Source organism: Rhamphochromis longiceps, linkage group LG3 (genome assembly GCF_057381845.1).
Source record: "Rhamphochromis longiceps isolate RC_006_pf linkage group LG3, R_longiceps_female_GT1.1, whole genome shotgun sequence".
NCBI lineage: Eukaryota > Metazoa > Chordata > Actinopteri > Cichliformes > Cichlidae > Rhamphochromis > Rhamphochromis longiceps.
In genome coordinates, this window is record NC_140559.1 from 5331015 (window position 1) to 5350747 (window position 19733).

At 43.7% G+C, this 19733-nt stretch overlaps 1 protein-coding gene and 1 pseudogene across 2 annotated transcripts in view; one reads left to right on the forward strand and one right to left on the reverse strand.

The window, feature by feature from the left end:
• LOC146672618 (uncharacterized) overlaps positions 1 to 19733 on the reverse strand; it is a 117551-nt gene that overhangs the window by 94134 nt on the left and 3684 nt on the right. The window lies entirely within an intron of this gene.
• Positions 1324 to 19731, forward strand: LOC146672626 (kinesin-like protein KIF1C; annotated as a pseudogene). Its single transcript, XR_014908318.1, has 27 exons — positions 1324 to 1729; positions 2709 to 2785; positions 2894 to 2972; positions 3335 to 3435; positions 3543 to 3608; positions 3683 to 3861; positions 4214 to 4325; positions 4415 to 4492; positions 4600 to 4665; positions 4772 to 4850; positions 8115 to 8193; positions 8324 to 8472; positions 9273 to 9392; positions 9525 to 9652; positions 10022 to 10101; positions 10676 to 10751; positions 11789 to 11875; positions 12404 to 12497; positions 14338 to 14362; positions 14418 to 14663; positions 14793 to 14869; positions 14938 to 15038; positions 15206 to 15364; positions 16456 to 16750; positions 16830 to 16919; positions 16994 to 17267; positions 17420 to 19731. The product of XR_014908318.1 is annotated as a kinesin-like protein KIF1C (transcript).

The following is a 19733-nucleotide window of genomic DNA, read 5'->3' on the forward strand; positions in this document are numbered from 1 at the left end:
CAACTGCTGCACCTCCACCCACCAGTCTGTCAAGCTAATCAAGTTTGCAGATGACACCACCGTTATTGGGCTCATCTCTGACGGGGATGAGTCTGCCTACAGGAGGGAGGTTGAACGTCTGGTGTCCTGGTGCAGCCACAACAACCTGGTGCTGAATGCCCAGAAGACAGTGGAGATTATTGTGGACTTCAGGAAGCACACAGCCCCACTCCCCCCCATCATCCTGACTGACACCACCATCACCCAGGACCTGAAGTGGGAGCCCACCATCACCTCCGTCATCAAGAAAGCCCAGCAGAGGATGTACTTCCTGAGGCAGCTGAAGAAATTCAACCTGCCAACACGGACGATGATGCAGTTCTACACTGCAATCATCGAGTCCATCCTCACCTCCTCCATCACCGTGTGGTACGCTGGAGCCACTATCAGGGACAAACAGAGACTGCAGCGTGTTGTGCGCTCTGCTGAGAAGGTGATTGGCTGCAGACTCCCATCTCTGCAGGACCTGTACACCTCCAGGACATTGCGGCGTGCAGCTCGGATCTCAGCTGACCCTTCTCACCCTGGACACAGTCTGTTTGACCTGCTCCCCTCAGGCAGGAGGCTCCGGTCCATTCGCACCAGAACCTCTCGCCATAAGAACAGTTTCTTCCCCTCTGCTGTTGGACACATGAACAATAACCATATGACTGTCCCCGCCACTAACACATGACCCTACGCTGTGTCACTGCACCATTCCATGTTTGGCACTGATCACCACCTGCACTCATGTATATATCTTTCTACTTAGCACTTTTAATTCTTATTCTTATTTTTATTTTCTATGACAGTATGTTTGCACTGAAGCACCGCAGCAATTTCCTAATGTTGTAAACCTGCTCAACATTTGGCAATAAACCCTTTCTGATTCTGATTCTGATTCTGACATGCTAACACATCAACACCACTGAGCTGATCGCAAGCAGGCCGATGATCATCCCACTCTGATAGATGATTGACTGTCAGATCAATAACCTGCTCACTGTTTAACAGACCTCACACACACACACCACACACACACACACACACACTCGCTGACTGCAACAGTATCTGACGAGGTTCCTTCCCATGAGAACCGACTGGAGTGTAGATGGGCCCGAGGCGAGGGCGATCGGCATAGACTGACACACAAAGAGAGAAAGGTTTGGGAACGAGAGGAACAATAAAAGGGAAAAAAGTAGGGAAACTGGGGTGAAAAAGAGCCTCGTTGAGACGAGGAAGAACGGGAATGTCAAGAGGGAGGAAAGAATGAAGGGAGGAACTCAGGAGACGCTAATGAAAGGGGGAGAGAGGAGGAAACATTGTTTGAATGCTTCAGATGAGTTGGAGGTAAGAAAGGAGAATAAAAGCACGAGAGAAGCTGGGAAACAAAAGCATAAGAAATGTAGATGATGAGAAAGGGAAGAGGAGGAAAGCAGAAAGATGAATAGAGGAAGTAAGAAAAAGCATTAACAAGAAGAGGAGGAAGAAAAGGAAAGATGAGATGAATGAGAGAGGATAAGAACGAAAGGCAGAAACGGTAAGATGGAAAAATGAAGAAAGAAAGGAGAAGGCAGTTTAGAGAGTCGGAGGCGGAGCTGAAAAATGGCGGGTGCATCAGTGAAGGTGGCGGTGCGAGTCCGCCCATTCAACTCCAGAGAGATCGGACGCAACGCCAAGTGTGTGATCCAGATGCAGGGAAACACCACCTGTGAGAACAACACACATGTTCTGTCCTTTAGGCTTTATGGGGCCCCTTACTGAGACACTAACCTGAAGATGTCCTCACAGGATCTGAAACATTCAGATGTCCTGACAAAGATAAAGAAAGGAGAACAAATAAATGAGAAACCATGGAAACAGATTACAAAGGTTTTTAGATAATGAGAGGCCGGTCACTGTCCTCATAATAAGACACGGCATAATGAGGACACACCACTGGCTAAGAGAACAGGTTGTTGTTGACAGAGTTTTATGATCACCATCTCATTATGATGTAAGGAGGATTTTTATTGTGACCTTGAATCATAAACTGTGGGTATAACATGGATATAGCCTCTATGCATATTAAAGCCTCAGGTGTAGCATTGTGGCAGCGGCCATGTTGGTGTTTTGGAGGTTAATCCTCTGTCACGAGCATTAATAAAGTTAAAACTGACCTTCAGCTTAAACGCTGTGAACCTGCTCGTCGCAGAGTTAGCCATGAAAGCAGCTGTGGCATCACTTTAATGTGGCTGAAGAATATAACAGTCCCTGGACTGTAACAGCATTTAGCTTTAGGCTAACAGTCACTATTGATTTTAATTAACAAAGAATGCTAACACTCTCCTGTCCCTGTGCGGGTTAGGGGTTTTTATGGCTTCAGCGATCCCAACGTCCTCCTGGGCTGTCATGTGACGTCTGATCCTACTGCTGCATAAACTGACAGGCACACACAGCCTGGTTATTAATAGACTTCACTGCAGCAGGGCTGTTATTGGCAGCTGTGTGTCCATCTGACTAATATTTATATGCAGAGCCCGTCATATATGCTGTGAATGCTGGGAGTGGTCACATGCAGATGTCCCCACTTCAACAGTCACATTTTGTTGCCTCCATATTTGAAAGTGAGGAGAAAAGAAATAAAACTGGAGTGTGTCCACACACTTCTGGTCATGCACTGAAGGTTGTTTCTTTATGATTCTTTCCAGGCATCTCCAATCCCAAACAGCCCAAAGATGGAGCCAAGAACTTCACCTTTGACTACTCCTACTGGTCACACACAACGGTGAAAACACTCTCTCTCTCTCTCTCTCACTCTCACACACCTACAGAAAACATCAATATTATAACCCAGAATCAGTGATAACAGTGCCATGTGTTTGTGTCCCTGCAGCCCGATGACCCCGGCTTCACCTCTCAGACACAGGTGTATAAGGACATCGGAGAGGAGATGCTGCTGCACGCCTTCGAAGGTGCGTCTGAACGTCCTCTCAGATGTCAAAGAATAGCCCGACCTCTGTCTGCTAAAATACAATTTAAAATTTTTTTTAACTCTAATTAAATTTGGCAGTATCGGTCCTCCATAGTCCAACTCCGACTATGTAGCTAATGAGACTAATGGTGACCGGTAACAATGCTGATACTTGTTACTATAGTGATACTGATGTGTAAAATGAGACTGTTGATGGTGATGATGATGCTGATCATGACAGCACAATTATATTCTACATAGGCAGGCTGATAGTCTTAATGTCTAATACAGGAATAAGCTAAAGAGGACTTTATTTATAATTTTAGAATAACTTGTAATATTGTTGTTGTTGTTGTTTTCCAGGATACAATGTGTGTATTTTTGCGTATGGACAGACGGGTGCAGGAAAGAGCTACACTATGATGGGCAAACAGGAGCCTGGACAGGAAGGGATCATACCACAGGTAAACGCAGTCATGTCACGTCATTACTGCTGTTGCATTAATGTTTACTGATTCAAAGGCATAACTGATGAAGAATTATATAAATGTCTGTCTGTCTGTGTGTTCAGCTATGTGAGGACTTGTTTCAGAGAACAGGAGAAAACACAGATCCTGACCTGACCTACTCCGTAGAGGTGAGCCCTCATCTAACCTGATCAGTTTTATTTAAACTGATTTACCCGATTAAACATCATCTTCTCCATCACAGGTGTCCTACATGGAGATCTACTGTGAGCGGGTTCGGGACCTGTTGAACCCAAAATCCCAGGGCACGCTGCGGGTCCGGGAGCATCCCATCCTGGGGCCCTACGTGGAGGATCTGTCCAAACTGGCTGTGACTGGATTCACGGACATCCGGGACCTGATGGACGCCGGCAACAAAGCTCGGTCAGTTTTCTTCCGGATAATTTCAGAGGTTGAAGTTTAAAACAAAGTGTAAAAGGCTGCAGCTGTCTGAGGAAGTTTGGAAGGCAAATGATCTAAATTTTTGAAAAACATAAATCTTATTCTACTGGTAACCAATCCATCATATAATACAACAGAATTATGTAGATCGGCACAGTAGATGGACTTGTCTATCTTTTGAGCCATGATCAGATTGATACCCAATCAGTTCATTAATCGCCCATTAGCCAATGTTACTTATTCTACACTTGTGCTATAAATGTGTAACATCTGTATTATTGTAAAGAATGAATTGCAGTAACATTAAACTAATCAAGTTTATTTCTGATTGCAGGACGGTCGCAGCTACAAACATGAATGAGACGTCGTCCAGGTCCCACGCTGTCTTCACCATCGTCTTCACCCAAAAACGACGAGATCAGATGACCAGCCTGGACACTGAGAAAGTGTGTCTGCTTCTCTGTTTTGTCCCAAAGGACTTTTTTTTTTCCCAAATGTCAGGTTTTTATTTTGATTCTCGCACTTTTCTCTTCAGGTCAGTAAGATCAGTCTGGTCGACCTGGCTGGAAGTGAACAATCAGACTCCTCTGGGGCAAAGGGCACACGGCTCAAGGTCAGAGATAATGTGGCGCAATCAGATTATGTATCTACTCATGTGCTGCTCATTGTCATGCATCCACTGCCACATTCATCATGTATTCATTGTATGTTTGCATGCAGGAAGGAGCAAACATCAACAAATCTCTGACCACATTAGGAAAAGTGATTTCAGCTTTGGCTGAAATGGTAATTCTACACTCTTCATATTTACAAGTCAAATACAGTCATGTGCAATGTGGGAGATGGTTCTGGTACATGGGAAAACTGACTGCTTCTTGTCTCTGATCTGCAGCAGAGCAGTAAAAAGAGGAAAAGTGATTTTATTCCCTACAGAGACTCTGTTCTCACCTGGCTACTGAAGGAGAACCTGGGTAAGTAGAGCATTGGTAGGTTAAAGGAGTATTCACAATGTCAGATTGAGCATAAATAAACAGTACAAGGAGTCATTTAAGGCTAACAGCTATTAGTAATAACGTCAATACTAGGACTAACAGCATGTTTCTTTGATCAAACAATTAACAAGACTTGTTGTGTCTGCACTTACAATACACCTTAACCTGTCAGGAATAATAGTACACCTTAACCTGTCAGGACCAATAGTACACTTTAACCTGTCAGAACTAATAGTACACTTTAACCTGTCAGAACTAATAGTACACCTTAACCTGTCAGGACTAATAGTACACTTTAACCTGTCAGAACTAATAGTACACCTTAACCTGTCAGGACTAATAGTACACTTTAACCTGTCAGAACTAAAACTACACCTTAACCTGTCAGGACTAAAACTACACTTTAACCTGTCAGGACCAATAGTACACTTTAACCTATCAGGACCAATAGTACACCTTAACCTATCAGGACCAATAGTACACTTTAACCTATCAGGACTAATAGTACACTTTAACCTATCAGGACTAAAACTACACCTTAACCTATCAGGACCAATAGTACACTTTAACCTATCAGGACCAATAGTACACTTTAACCTATCAGGACTAAAACTACACCTTAACCTATCAGGACCAATAGTACACTTTAACCTATCAGGACTAATAGTACACTTTAACCTATCAGGACCAATAGTACACTTTAACCTGTCAGGACTAAAACTACACCTTAACCTATCAGGACCAATAGTACACCTTAACCTATCAGGACCAATAGTACACTTTAACCTGTCAGGACTAATAGTACACTTTAACCTATCAGGACCAATAGTACACCTTAACCTATCAGGACCAATAGTACACTTTAACCTGTCAGAACTAAAACTACACCTTAACCTATCAGGACCAATAGTACACTTTAACCTGTCAGAACTAATAGTACACCTTAACCTGTCAGGACTAATAGTACACTTTAACCTGTCAGAACTAATAGTACACCTTAACCTATCAGGACCAATAGTACACTTTAACCTGTCAGGACTAAAACTACACCTTAACCTATCAGGACCAATAGTACACCTTAACCTATCAGGACCAATAGTACACTTTAACCTGTCAGGACTAAAACTACACCTTAACCTATCAGGACCAATAGTACACCTTAACCTATCAGGACCAATAGTACACTTTAACCTGTCAGGACTAAAACTACACCTTAACCTATCAGGACCAATAGTACACCTTAACCTATCAGGACCAATAGTACACTTTAACCTGTCAGGACTAAAACTACACCTTAACCTATCAGGACCAATAGTACACTTTAACCTATCAGAACTAAAACTACACATTAACCTATCAGGACCAATAGTACACTTTAACCTGTCAGAACTAAAACTACACCTTAACCTATCAGGACCAATAGTACACCTTAACCTATCAGGACCAATAGTACACTTTAACCTGTCAGGACTAAAACTACACCTTAACCTATCAGGACCAATAGTACACCTTAACCTATCAGGACCAATAGTACACTTTAACCTGTCAGGACTAAAACTACACCTTAACCTATCAGGACCAATAGTACACCTTAACCTATCAGGACCAATAGTACACTTTAACCTGTCAGGACTAAAACTACACCTTAACCTATCAGGACCAATAGTACACCTTAACCTATCAGGACCAATAGTACACTTTAACCTGTCAGGACTAAAACTACACCTTAACCTATCAGGACCAATAGTACACTTTAACCTATCAGGACCAATAGTACACCTTAACCTATCAGGACCAATAGTACACCTTAACCTATCAGGACCAATAGTACACTTTAACCTGTCAGGACTAAAACTACACCTTAACCTATCAGGACCAATAGTACACCTTAACCTATCAGGACCAATAGTACACTTTAACCTGTCAGGACTAAAACTACACCTTAACCTATCAGGACCAATAGTACACTTTAACCTATCAGGACCAATAGTACACCTTAACCTATCAGGACCAATAGTACACTTTAACCTGTCAGGACTAAAACTACACCTTAACCTATCAGGACCAATAGTACACCTTAACCTATCAGGACCAATAGTACACTTTAACCTATCAGAACTAATAGTACACCTTAACCTATCAGGACCAATAGTACACTTTAACCTGTCAGGACTAAAACTACACCTTAACCTATCAGGACCAATAGTACACCTTAACCTATCAGGACCAATAGTACACTTTAACCTATCAGAACTAAAACTACACATTAACCTATCAGGACCAATAGTACACTTTAACCTGTCAGAACTAAAACTACACCTTAACCTATCAGGACCAATAGTACACCTTAACCTATCAGGACCAATAGTACACTTTAACCTATCAGGACCAATAGTACACCTTAACCTATCAGGACCAATAGTACACTTTAACCTGTCAGGACTAAAACTACACCTTAACCTATCAGGACCAATAGTACACCTTAACCTATCAGGACCAATAGTACACTTTAACCTATCAGAACTAATAGTACACCTTAACCTATCAGGACCAATAGTACACTTTAACCTGTCAGGACTAAAACTACACCTTAACCTATCAGGACCAATAGTACACCTTAACCTATCAGGACCAATAGTACACTTTAACCTATCAGAACTAAAACTACACATTAACCTATCAGGACCAATAGTACACTTTAACCTGTCAGAACTAAAACTACACCTTAACCTATCAGGACCAATAGTACACCTTAACCTATCCGGACCAATAGTACACTTTAACCTGTCAGGACTAAAACTACACCTTAACCTATCAGGACCAATAGTACACTTTAACCTGTCAGGACTAAAACTACACCTTAACCTATCAGGACCAATAGTACACCTTAACCTATCAGGACCAATAGTACACTTTAACCTATCAGAACTAATAGTACACCTTAACCTATCAGGACCAATAGTACACTTTAACCTGTCAGGACTAAAACTACACCTTAACCTATCAGGACCAATAGTACACCTTAACCTATCAGGACCAATAGTACACTTTAACCTATCAGAACTAAAACTACACATTAACCTGTCAGGACTAAAACTACACCTTAACCTATCAGGACCAATAGTACACTTTAACCTATCAGGACCAATAGTACACTTTAACCCCACAGACATGTATAGAGTTGCAGAGTTAATATCAGGCAAAGTTTAAGTACCTTAAAGGTTTGATGTGTGCTTCTTTCAGGAGGAAACTCTCGCACAGCAATGATTGCTGCGCTAAGTCCTGCTGACATCAACTACGAAGAAACACTGAGCACTCTGAGGTCAGTTACTTGGTGTAATCTGTCTATGAGGCTTTTTATGGATCAGTTAATGTGTTTTCAGGCAGCGGGTATGTTGCAAAGCTGGCATAGTCAGATTAATATAATCTAATTCGGTCCGGTTCGGTTCCAGATATGCTGACCGTGCCAAACAGATTCGCTGTAACGCTGTGATCAATGAAGATCCAAATGCCAAACTGATCAGAGAGCTGAAGGCCGAAGTGGAGCGACTGAGAAACCTGCTGTTCTCTCAGGGCCTGCAGGAGCTGCTGGACAATGCTGGTATGCACACATACAGAATAATGAACCTTATCTGCTTGTTCAGTCTGACGTTCGGGTTCAAATTCTCTTTCAGATTCTTTCAGCTTCAAAAACAGGATCAGTGCGTCTGTTCTTGCAGGTCTTACAATAAAGTTTAACGTCAAAACAAACATGAAAAAAACAATTAATGAGATGATGCTCTGACTGAAGTATTTCTAAATACTCTAAATACATCCACAACATGAGGTTAATCATTAACTTGCTGCTGTGTGGTTTTGATTTCTTGGTATGAAAAAGTCCCGTTCCTAAGTGTCACATGCACATTGATTCTTTTCTGAAGCATTTAAATATCTGGTGTCTGCGATGCTGTGAATCCATCATGATTATTTATAAGAAAAAGCTTAGAAATGTGCTGCGCATCAACACTGCTCATAAAAAGCTGGAGAAGCAGAGAAGCTCCTCTCAGACAGCAGAGTTCATTTCTATTGTGAACCTTATGCATTGCTAAACACGCAAACGCTGTGGATGTGATACTCAGACTGTGCTTCATATAAACATGGAATGCAGTCTGTTTACGGCCTAATAAACTGTACACATCACATGCTGTTGTTCTTTCATTTGGACCTGGTATGAACAGCACGTCTATGTGCAGTATGCTGTAGAGACGGTTATTTACAGACAACAGCAACTGTGTGTGTGTGTGAGAAGATATTTACAAGCTGTCGTTACATAACCAGGATTGCTGAGATTCCAGCATGTTAGAAATTAAATCTCCTCCTCTTCACTTCTTCTTCTCTGCTCTCTTTCTGTGTCTCTTAAAGTCAACAACAACAACAACAACATCAACGGCCCCGGTGGTGTCGCAGGTGCGTCCCCCTCCCCTCTCCAGCTGGCTCTCACATCCAATGGGATCACGCCTGAGAATGGCTCCGCCCCTCCAGGTCACTCTATATGTTTATGTGGATTATTGGGAATCCAAAAAGACTGTGCCTTTGTCTTTACTAGTTTAAATTTAAAAAATACAGAAGTGGTTCATCATGTTTTCATAATTAAATGTTTTATTTCCTGTGCAGGCGCTGAGCCGGTATCTGAAGGTGACACGCCTGCTGACCGTGATCAGCTGATTGAGGATGGAGAGGAAAGGGTGGAGGGAGAGTCCACAGAGAACATCAGCAAAGAGGAAGCAGCTGAGAGACTGATGGTAGGGCGAGACGTTTTATCACCTCGCACTTTTCCGGGTCATAATTCCATCATATCTAAATTTGAGAAACATATACTCTTAGATCCAGTGTGACTTCCACTGTCAGAGAAATCTATTACTTCTTTGATAGTTTTCTGGAAATCGATTGAAAAGAATGAGAAAAAACAGACTTAAAACTTCAGAACGTGTCTGGGAATCCTCATATTTTTAGTTTTTCTCAGTTTAAGAGAAATTCAGCAAAAGTTTTCTGTACATCTGTGATTACACTGCAAACAGGAGTTGCTGAGCACTATTTCACCTTCTTTGAATGAGAATGAAGAAGTTTTATTGGTATATGTTTACAATACATGTGTGTGTTTTTGCATGTAGGAAACAGAGAAAATCATTGCTGAGCTGAACGAGACGTGGGAGGAGAAACTGAGAAAAACAGAATCTATTCGTTTGGAGAGGTTAGTTTTATTTGAATCTGAGCTTTTTACATGTTTGCCTCTGTCCGTAGTTAATATAGTGAACATGTTTTGGTGTCACCTGTTACTTTCTTAAACGTAACGACGATATCATGAACATCAGCATTTATACCGCTGCTGAGGGCAGCTCTTTTTCTCCTGAGCCACTCAGACAAAACCTCAGGGCAGGTGTAGAAGTGGAAAAAGTCTCATCTTTTCAAGCTGCTGGATCGTCCTCTGTATTAGCTTGAAATCTTGGCGCTTCTGCACTGACACTGATAAAAAACAACAACTCATGTCTGTGACCCGGCAACAGCTACCATGCGAGGTTTTGTGTCAGCAGAGTGACACATCTTTTGGCATTTCCCACTGTTCATGAAGGCAAAAAAAGGTTTAACGACCCTTTATCCACTGTGGCAGACGAGGCTCATGGGAACTGTAGTGTTTACAGCACAGGTGGAAAAGCTGAGTGTGTTTGTTCACTAACTCACAGATGAAAACATTTGGAAACACGAACACAGAGGGAGAAAAAAAATGGATGATGATTGATGTCTCTGTCTCTCGCTCGCTCCCTCAGAGAGCCCCTGCTGGCAGAGATGGGCGTGTCCATAAAGGAAGATGGAGGAACGCTGGGCGTCTTCTCTCCTAAAGGAGTGAGTGTATATTTAACCCTTTCTCTCTATATATACTGTTGTCAGTCTGTTCTGTGTCTGCAGACATCTTTGCAGAAAATGTTATTATGTAAGCTCTGACAGTCTGTGGGACTGGTTTAGTAATACTTTAACTTTAGGATTGTGTGATCCCTGGCTGCTGACACACGATATGCAGGTATTTGTTAGGAGCTGTAACTCCTGCTGGTATTTTAAAACAGTGTATTTAATTTTTGGATTCACCTTTATGTCAGGTTAAAGCTACTCTTTGAGTTGGTGTGTTTTGTTAGAACAGCCGATAAATTGATTTTACAATCAATCATATAGCACATTTTTAAGACCGAAGTACACCAAAGTGCTTTCCAGTAAAATCACAATAAAATATAAATTACAAATATATAAAATATAAGATGATTACATAATCTAAATACAGAGCCAGATGTAATTTACTTCATGCCTGGGAGTGTTCGTCCAGTCAGAGCCGAGTGTCTGCTGCTCATAAGCACCTGTGTCGACGCGCACTCAGCTTTAGAAGTGATGATGTCACTGTTTGATTTTAAGTCTCTCTGGTCTTTGCAGTAAAATCGCTGCAGTCTGCTGAGCAGATGTTTGAAATCCAGATTAAAACTCAGAGACGATAAATCGTGCAGCAGCTTTTCTCTCCGTACCACCACCTCACCAACACCGAACATCTTTAACTCTTTCCCTCATAAAGACGACATCTGACAACCTTTAATGACTTCAGGTGAACTTCGACTCAGTGTCAACATTCACTTTAGTAGTGTTGTCTTCATTCATGGTGTGTTGTTCACTTTGGTAAATGATGCTGTTTATAAAAGTGCTTATAAAAGGATCTGACTGAATGCAGTCCTGGCTCCAGTCACATGTTTAGTACTAGTTAAAAGTTAACAGCATCCAATCGTGTTTAGTGTTTTCTATCTTCCACTCTCACTGTGTGGATCCACCTCACTTTTAAAGGGGGAAAAAGATGACCCCATCATGTAAAACTAAAGTTAATGCAATGTCTGTGTGTGTTACAGACGCCTCACCTGGTCAACCTGAATGAAGACCCTCTGATGTCCGAGTGCCTCCTCTATTACATCAAGGAGGGAGTGACCAGGTCAGCAGTGATTTCATCATCGGTCATTTAGTTCATCAGTTATTTGATCATTTTGTTGGTCTTTGCTCAGAAAATCTGATAAATTGAGTCTAAAGTGTGAAACGTTTTAGCCATCCTGTGCAGAGACCAAACGTCAGAGACGCCTCGGCTCATCTCCATGTGAAAGCAACAAATTACACACAGACACAAGTCCATCACTAGTTTAGCTGCTTTACTTCATTAGTAGAAAAAGTAATGACACTGTTTACATGTAGTGCATGCAGAAATCTGCTCGTGCAGAGGTTACCACACCGATAATGATCCACAGAGTCATCGTGGAGAACAATGAGTTTCATTACGTATCTTATCAGACACGATACTCGCTGTTATCTAACAACTACTTTATGATGTTGGACATCAGAAGCTCCTCCGTTAGTTTTATTGCAGGAGAAGTTGCACCTTCATCTTTATTCCTGGTGGAGTTGTATAACTAGCTTGGCAGGTGTTTACATTAGTTTTTTCATCTGTCTGTGTGTGTGTGTGTGCGCGCGCCAAGGTCGGGCAGCAGGACGTGGACATTAAACTGTCGGGTCAGTTCATAAAGGAGATTCACTGCGTTTTTGTCAGTGAGACCAACGAGCAGGGAGAAGGTGAGATTTTTACTCCTTGCATAAACCTTTGCTCACATGTCTGACACTCTGATGCCTGATTGGCTGTCTCTGCTCTGCTGCACTGCTGTTTTGTGGTCACACAGCTTCATTGTGCGGAGTTTAAGCAGCCTCAGTCCTGTGGTTTGATCAGCTCCTGTAGTTCACTGTGCAATAACCTCATTATGAACCATGGGTCCTTCAGTACTTTATACACACCAGAGAAACATGTTCTACACGTTACCTGAAGCTGTTTAACATCTGAAGTTATAAAAGAATAAAAATACAAACTACATTTGTACAAATTACTTACTTATCATTGTTACCACCTGCTGCATCATAGTTGGCCTCTTCTACAATCTGCTGCCATAGATCTCCTGTTCCAGTGCTGGAAGTTTTTCTTTTTATTAAACGTGGTGTGAGTTTCTAATGATGTAGTGAGCATAGCTGTCAGTAATCCTTGTGAGCAGTCTGCCCTACACACAAAGCACAGCGCACACTTTTTGTTTCTATTATAGGATCTATATGATGTCATAAAGAGGTCATATCAATAGTATACCTGTGGGAGTCTGCCGTCAAAGAAAGGAGCTACAGCAGCTTGTTTCAGACAGAGGGGCCAGTGTGACATAAATAAAAATGATTTTAAACTGTGAGTCATGCTGAGCTGCTGTGGCAGTGTGAGACTAACAGAAATAAAAACATGGATCTGGAAATGCATTTTTAATCAGATTTGATTTGCATCACTCCTCAAAGTAACGTTTCTGACATGTTTCAGCAGCAGCCGGGGTTAAAGTCAGACCTGCAGGCAGCTGAGTTGATCATTAACATGTGTAAGTCTGGAATGAGTCACAGTGGCAGACAAATGTGCTCTTGACTTCTGTCACATTACACCTCCTGATTCCACTGGCTTATAATCATCTTTAAATATTGAAAGCACACTCGAGCCTCTCTGAGAAGGTTTCTGAAGAGTTTGAGACCAGAAGGACAAAGAAGGTCCTGCAGTGCTTTTATGTACCACATGATGGCTCCGCATGATGTGTGGATTCGAAACTTTGCAGCCAGAACATGCTGATAAGAAAAGTTTGAGCACTTATATATGTATATATAGATTCAATTAGTTACTAACACTAAAAATATTGTTTTGATTGCTATTGCAATTTCATTTTAAATATACAAATGTGGTATTATATATACATATGTCATGAAACCTGTGCTAATTTGCATAAATGTACACTAGATTATGGGGCAAAAAATTCCTGTTTTGTTTTTTTTGTTTTTTTCCATGAGCGTCTCACCTTAGAGGTCTGGTCTGTGTCCAGGCTGTAGTTCTTTGTTCTCGGACTGTGTGTAGAGTCTGAAGCTGCAGCTCTCTTCCTGTTTTCATTAAAAGTTATAAACAGGTGTGTGTGTGTGTGTGTGTGTGTGTGTGTGTGTGTGTGTGTGTGTGTGTGTGTGTGTGTGTGTGTGTGTGTGTGTGTGTGTGCGTGCGTGTGTGTGTGTCTGCTGCTGTTACCCTGTGCGCTGTAGCACGATCCCTGGTTTCAGTGCATGTCTGTATGTGAGACCGAGAGGCCTCTGTAGTTGTGGACATACCCCTTTCAGATCCAGGTCTCTGTCTCTGGATTGTGGATCAACCTTTCTAGTAATGTTACAGGATACAAGCCCAGATATTAAGGTCCATGATAAAGCCTCCGTCACTGCTGCGAGTCCTCCCATCAGACTGTTTCATGCTCATGTGTCATATCAGACAGAGCCGGTCTCCTTGTGTTTCACAGAGCTGTGTTTCAGTTCTCCTGATGAGTTTTTCTTGCTTTGCTTGGACTGTCTGTGTCTCCCTCTGCAGTGGTGGTCACTCTGGAGCACTCTTAGTTTACAGCTTATTACACACGAACATGAAAAACAAAGCAGGTTTGATCGACGGAGTAAACACACCACCCAAAACCTGCAGGAGACCTCAGACTCCGTTTCCTGTCTGTTTCCGTCTCTAGGTAACCGCATTGTGATGGGGAAGAACCACGTGTTTCGGTTCAACCACCCGGAGCAGGCGAGGCTGGAGAGGGAGCGCAGCGCCACGATGGAGCAGCAGGGGGAGCCGGAGGACTGGAACTACGCGCAGAAAGAGCTGCTGGAGAAACAAGGCATCGACATCAAGCTGGAGATGGAGAAGAGGTAGATGCACCTTTACTAGACCCTGAAGTGTGGTTTTCAGATAGCATCTGTAGACACACTGTAAACCACGTCAGATATCAGAGCTGTTTCCTGATTATTGATCGTCTGATTGGTTGGTTGGTGCTGCAGACTGCAGGACGTGGAGACTCAGTACCGTAAAGAGAAGGAGGAGGCTGACCTGCTGCTGGAGCAGCACAGACTGGTGAGTTTCTCCTTCAGGTGAGCTCGTGTGGTGACTGCTTCAGGTGTTTTACCTTCTCTGTGTGTGCAGTAGCCTACGCAGACAGCGACAGCGGGGACGACTCGGACAAACGATCCTGTGAGGAGAGCTGGAGGCTCATCTCCTCCCTGAGAGAGAAGCTGCCAGCCAACAAGGTATCAGCTCCTCATAATCTCCTCGTTCATAGCTCCTCATGTAGCTGTGACATCCCATAGAGACCTGATAGGATCGTGAAGCAAGCTTTTCTGCTGACAGGGACAGTCATTGGAGCAGATTAATGTACCTGTGAGCTGACCTGTCTCACCTGTATGTCTGTGTCCAGGTGCAGTCCATAGTGAAACGCTGTGGTCTGCCCAGCAGCGGGAAGAGGAGGGAGCCTCTGCGAGTGTATCAGATCCCTCAGAGGAGGATCAGCAAAGACCCCAAACGGGTGACCATGGAGGACCTCCGCATGCAGGCCGTCAAAGAGATCTGCTACGAGGTCTCACAAACACACACATGATATCAGAGTGTTCTCTGACTGGTTTCAGAGGGACAGATAAACATTTTAGAAGTTATTCTCATAAATACTCTTATATCGCTACATTCAGGGGCAAAGGGTTAAAACTTTACCTTGAAAAATACACTGGACCTTTCAAAACCCAAACCCTCCTGGAGATGGCTCCAGGTGGACACTTGACACTGGTCTGTAGTGTTGGACCAATTTGGTCCATGACTAAGTCAGACAGACTCTGTTAGTTAGACTCCATAGCTCCAGTCAAATGCAACAAATAAGTGGTAAATTGTGAAAATCATACATGATGCATTTTCCAATAAAACCAGGATCACTAGATTGTTACAGACCTTGCTGTGTAACCATAAACTCTTTAAAAAAGGTAGTCATAGTAAAGCCACATTACCTTTTCCTTTCCAAATTTTGAAGCCTGGACTGTAGCATTTAAGAGTTAAAAACATGCATCCGTGGACTGTACGGGAGTGTCACACTGACACTGGTGCCTGCGATTAAGTGTAAAGAAATAAGTCCACTCACTAAAACTGGAGCACAGAGTTCTCGGAGGGTTGGTAGTAGAGCTAGTACCCATGGCACAGTGTTGATTGGTCTGTTCAGCCTGTGTGAGGTAAAATATGTGATCGTCTTAAGATATCGCACCAGAACATACAGAGGCAAATTATAAACCTGAGTGGGTTCAGATTTGCCCATTTTTGTGGGTTCTGTGCACTCAGGCCCTGCTCTACGGTGTAGATGCCACTGAAGTCCATTGCTAGGTTGTGGTCACGCAACCTTACAGTGGACAGGTGCATAGATGCTAAAAATGGGTTATTGTAACCAGTCGATATGAGGTTCCTAGGCCACATGATTATGTCATAGTGTCTGATGTAGATAAGAACCTCGGGACCCTAATATGTACCTGCGTGCCAAGTTTGGTTGCTCCACTCCTGATTGTTTAGCAGTCTGTGGAGAGATTTGGAGAACAGTAAAATTAACCAGCACAAACAGTCCAGAGGACATTAGAGGAGGAGCTTTTTTTTCTTTTTTTAAACCTGTTCCTCTGTATGTGGCGCCCCCCTCAGGTGGCTCTGGGAGACTTCCGTCACTCCCGTCAGGAGATCGAGGCGCTCTCCATTGTCAAGATGAAGGAGCTGTGCCGCATGTACGCCAAGAAGGACACCAACGAGAGGGAGGGCTGTGGCCCAGGATGTCTGCGACACTGTGGGCATCGGAGAGGAGAGGAGCCCTCCCGCTGAAGAGGGGGGAGGAGGAGGAGGAAGTGGTGGTAGTGGAGGAGGAGAGACAGGGGAAGGTGGAGAAAAGGCAGGCGTGTACGACTTGAAGGCTCACATCGATAAGCTGACAGATATTTTAGAGGTGAGTTATGCTAATCTTGTTTTCTTCACGACCTGAGAGGCGCTAGAGGAGCAGAGCTAAATGTGTGCGACTCCTGCAGGAGGTGAAGCTGCAGAACAACATGAAGGACGAGGAGATCAAAGCTCTGAGAGACAGAATGATCAAGATGGAGAGCGTCATACCTCTTCAGGTATGTTCGCACCTCCTGTCCCGCCCCTTCAACCCATCACCACCAGAGTTAACCGTTGTTTGTCTTGTTTCCAGGACGACGACTTGAACGGCGAGGGAGGCGAGTCCCCTCAGAGAGAGAGAGAGATGGAGATAGGGACGGGGATGATGAATGCCCTAGCCACCCAGAGGTCAGAGTTCAGCGGCTGATGGAGGAGGACCCGGCGTTCAGGAGAGGACGCCTCCGCTGGATGAAAAAGGAGCAGCAGCGCCTCCTGAACCTGCAGCAGCAGAACATCACCAAGAAGCTGCGAGGACAGAACCAAAGCCAAGGTGAGCTCGGGGGTGTGGCCATACCGTGATGGCGAGGGTTCCAATAGAAGTCACTGCAAACGATCGTCATCAATAAACCCTTCAAATGATTGTTTATCTGTACTTAGTCGAGTCGGTTGCTTATGCTGTGACCATCTTTAATTTACAGTCTGTGCTCTGTCCCTAACTTTACTCCTCCCCCAGCTCCAGGTCAGAACGCTTCATCCCTCCGCAGGAATGCAAGCTCAAGTTTCCCTTTAAGAGTAACCCTGCCCATCGGCTGTCATGGGGACCCGCCAGTGCCACTCTGCAAGCTCTCGGTCTGGGGGAGGGAGGAGGAGGTGATGGTGTTGAGCAGAAGGAGAATGGAGGAGGAGAAGCTAAAGGTTCTCCCTCACCTCCACCTCCCCCACAAGGTCAACTGCCTGGTCTCTTGCCCCTCCCCTTCCCAGCTCAGCCCCCTCGCATGCGCACCCCAAGTCCTCATCGCGCCTGGCAGCAGCGTAACCAGGGCAACCAGGGTGGCTATCACTACAACAACCAGGGCAACAACCAAAACCAGCAGCGTCGTTACCGCCGCAACTCCCTGGACAGCTCGCCACAGGGGAACGGGAGCTACGACAATGACCAGCACTTCAGCAGTGGTGGCAATGGTGGCCACCAGGGGTGACCAAGACAGAGGAGGGGATTTCGACCTGGGCCAGGTGGGGAGAGAGGAGGAGGAGGCAGAGGAGGAAGCAGAGACAGGGACAGAGACAGAGATGGAGGCTTCCATTATAATCAACGCCAGCACCATCAGTTCCACCACCACCATCCCTACTACAACCCCCACAATGCACCATTCCAGCCTGGACCTCACCCTCACCCCCATTACCACAGCCTGCCGCGCTCAGGGGCTCCACCCCTTCTTGCTGACATGCTACTTGGCATTATGCCACCGCCGGGGGCGTGGAGCTTCAACACTCCGCCCAGGATGAAGCGGCAGTTCAGCGCACCGGACCTCAAAAACAACAACAAGGAGACGCCGATCTGACCTCTGACCTCCTGAATACGGAGACTCCTGATTGGCTGCGGGACACAGGGCGATCCTGATGCTGTAGAGAATCGGCTGAGAGTGTGCGCGCGTGTGTGCAATTGAGCACTTTTACACACCCTGTATCCTCTGTCCTGCTGCGTGTGTTTGTGCTTGTGTGTGTGTGTGTGAAGCTTGAATTAGCAAAGGTGAGCTGTTAGCAACACTGACGTGCAAAAAGTGATTTTGAATTTGTTTTATTTTATTTTATCTGTTATGTTGTTCTGTCAGACTTTGATCACGTAGTAATTTAGCCTTTTTTTATTTTTTAAATTTCACCGATGGCTGGTGTTCGGGTGTCGATCATCGTGTTAACAAGGTGCCTTAAAGCCAACGTGTCTGCTGGTGAAGCTAATTTTCTTTTTAAAGATCAAGTATGTTTGTTAGTAGGGCGGTGTTTCTGGGTTAGAAGAGTTTTTTTTTTTTTTTTTTTAGTGTTAGCAAGTGAAGAGTAGGTGAAATTGTGAGCTTAGCCTAGCCTACGCTGCATTCAAGTTCCATGGGAATTACAGATTGTACAGCTTGTTTAACTCACTTCAACCCTCAAACTGATGATTAAGAGTTTAATCTGGAGCAGTTCCCAAATGGTGATTAATATTAAAATGAAGTTTATTTTTACTCGTTTATTTAATCATAAATACAATAGAGCCCACTGTGCTTGTATTTAGCATCTGCTGCAAACCAAAAAAAAAAGTATACAGTTCAACAACTTAAATATTGATTTAAATTTGAGAAAAAAATATGCAGAAACATATATATTACATGTGAGTACATTTTCTCAATATTTAATTCTTTGAAAAACACACTGATAATGTTGCCTTTTTTTCCTGTCATATTTACCACCTGTGATCTGTTTTTGATTGAAGCTTGAAACTTGTATTTACATCTTCTCCCATGTGATTTGAATGCAGCATCGCTGAGTGCTACAAACCAAAGAAAGCGGCTGTGTGGCGCCTCCTAGTCAGGGTAAAAGCATCAGTGCAGGAACAATAAGTGCCAATGTGGCTTTTGTAAAAACGCTAAAACACGCAGAGTTCCAAAAATGGAGAAGCAGGCGAGAAAGGCGAGTGCAGATGCCCCCCTGAGGAAGAGGAGGTGCAGAGAGGAAGAGGAGTAGGTGGTGCGCTTGTCTTATCTGTCAGATGTTTGTTTTTAAGAGCTGTGTGTGTATATTTGAAGTGTTAAATCTGATTTTAAACACATGAAACGTGCTGACGGTAAGTTCACCGTCTCTGGCAATCGTGGGAAATGCAAGTGATGCGTAACACATGATGATGCCCCAAGGTGGGAAATGTGGGAGCTTTGAGACAGAATCCTGAAGGGATGGATTAGTTTATGTAGGGCTGGATAAGGAAGGAATTCTGGGAGATGTATTGAGAAGCAGAAGGTTTTGAGGAAGAGAAGAAGAAGCTGATATACAGTAAGCTTTTTTTTTTTTTTTTTTGAAGAAGT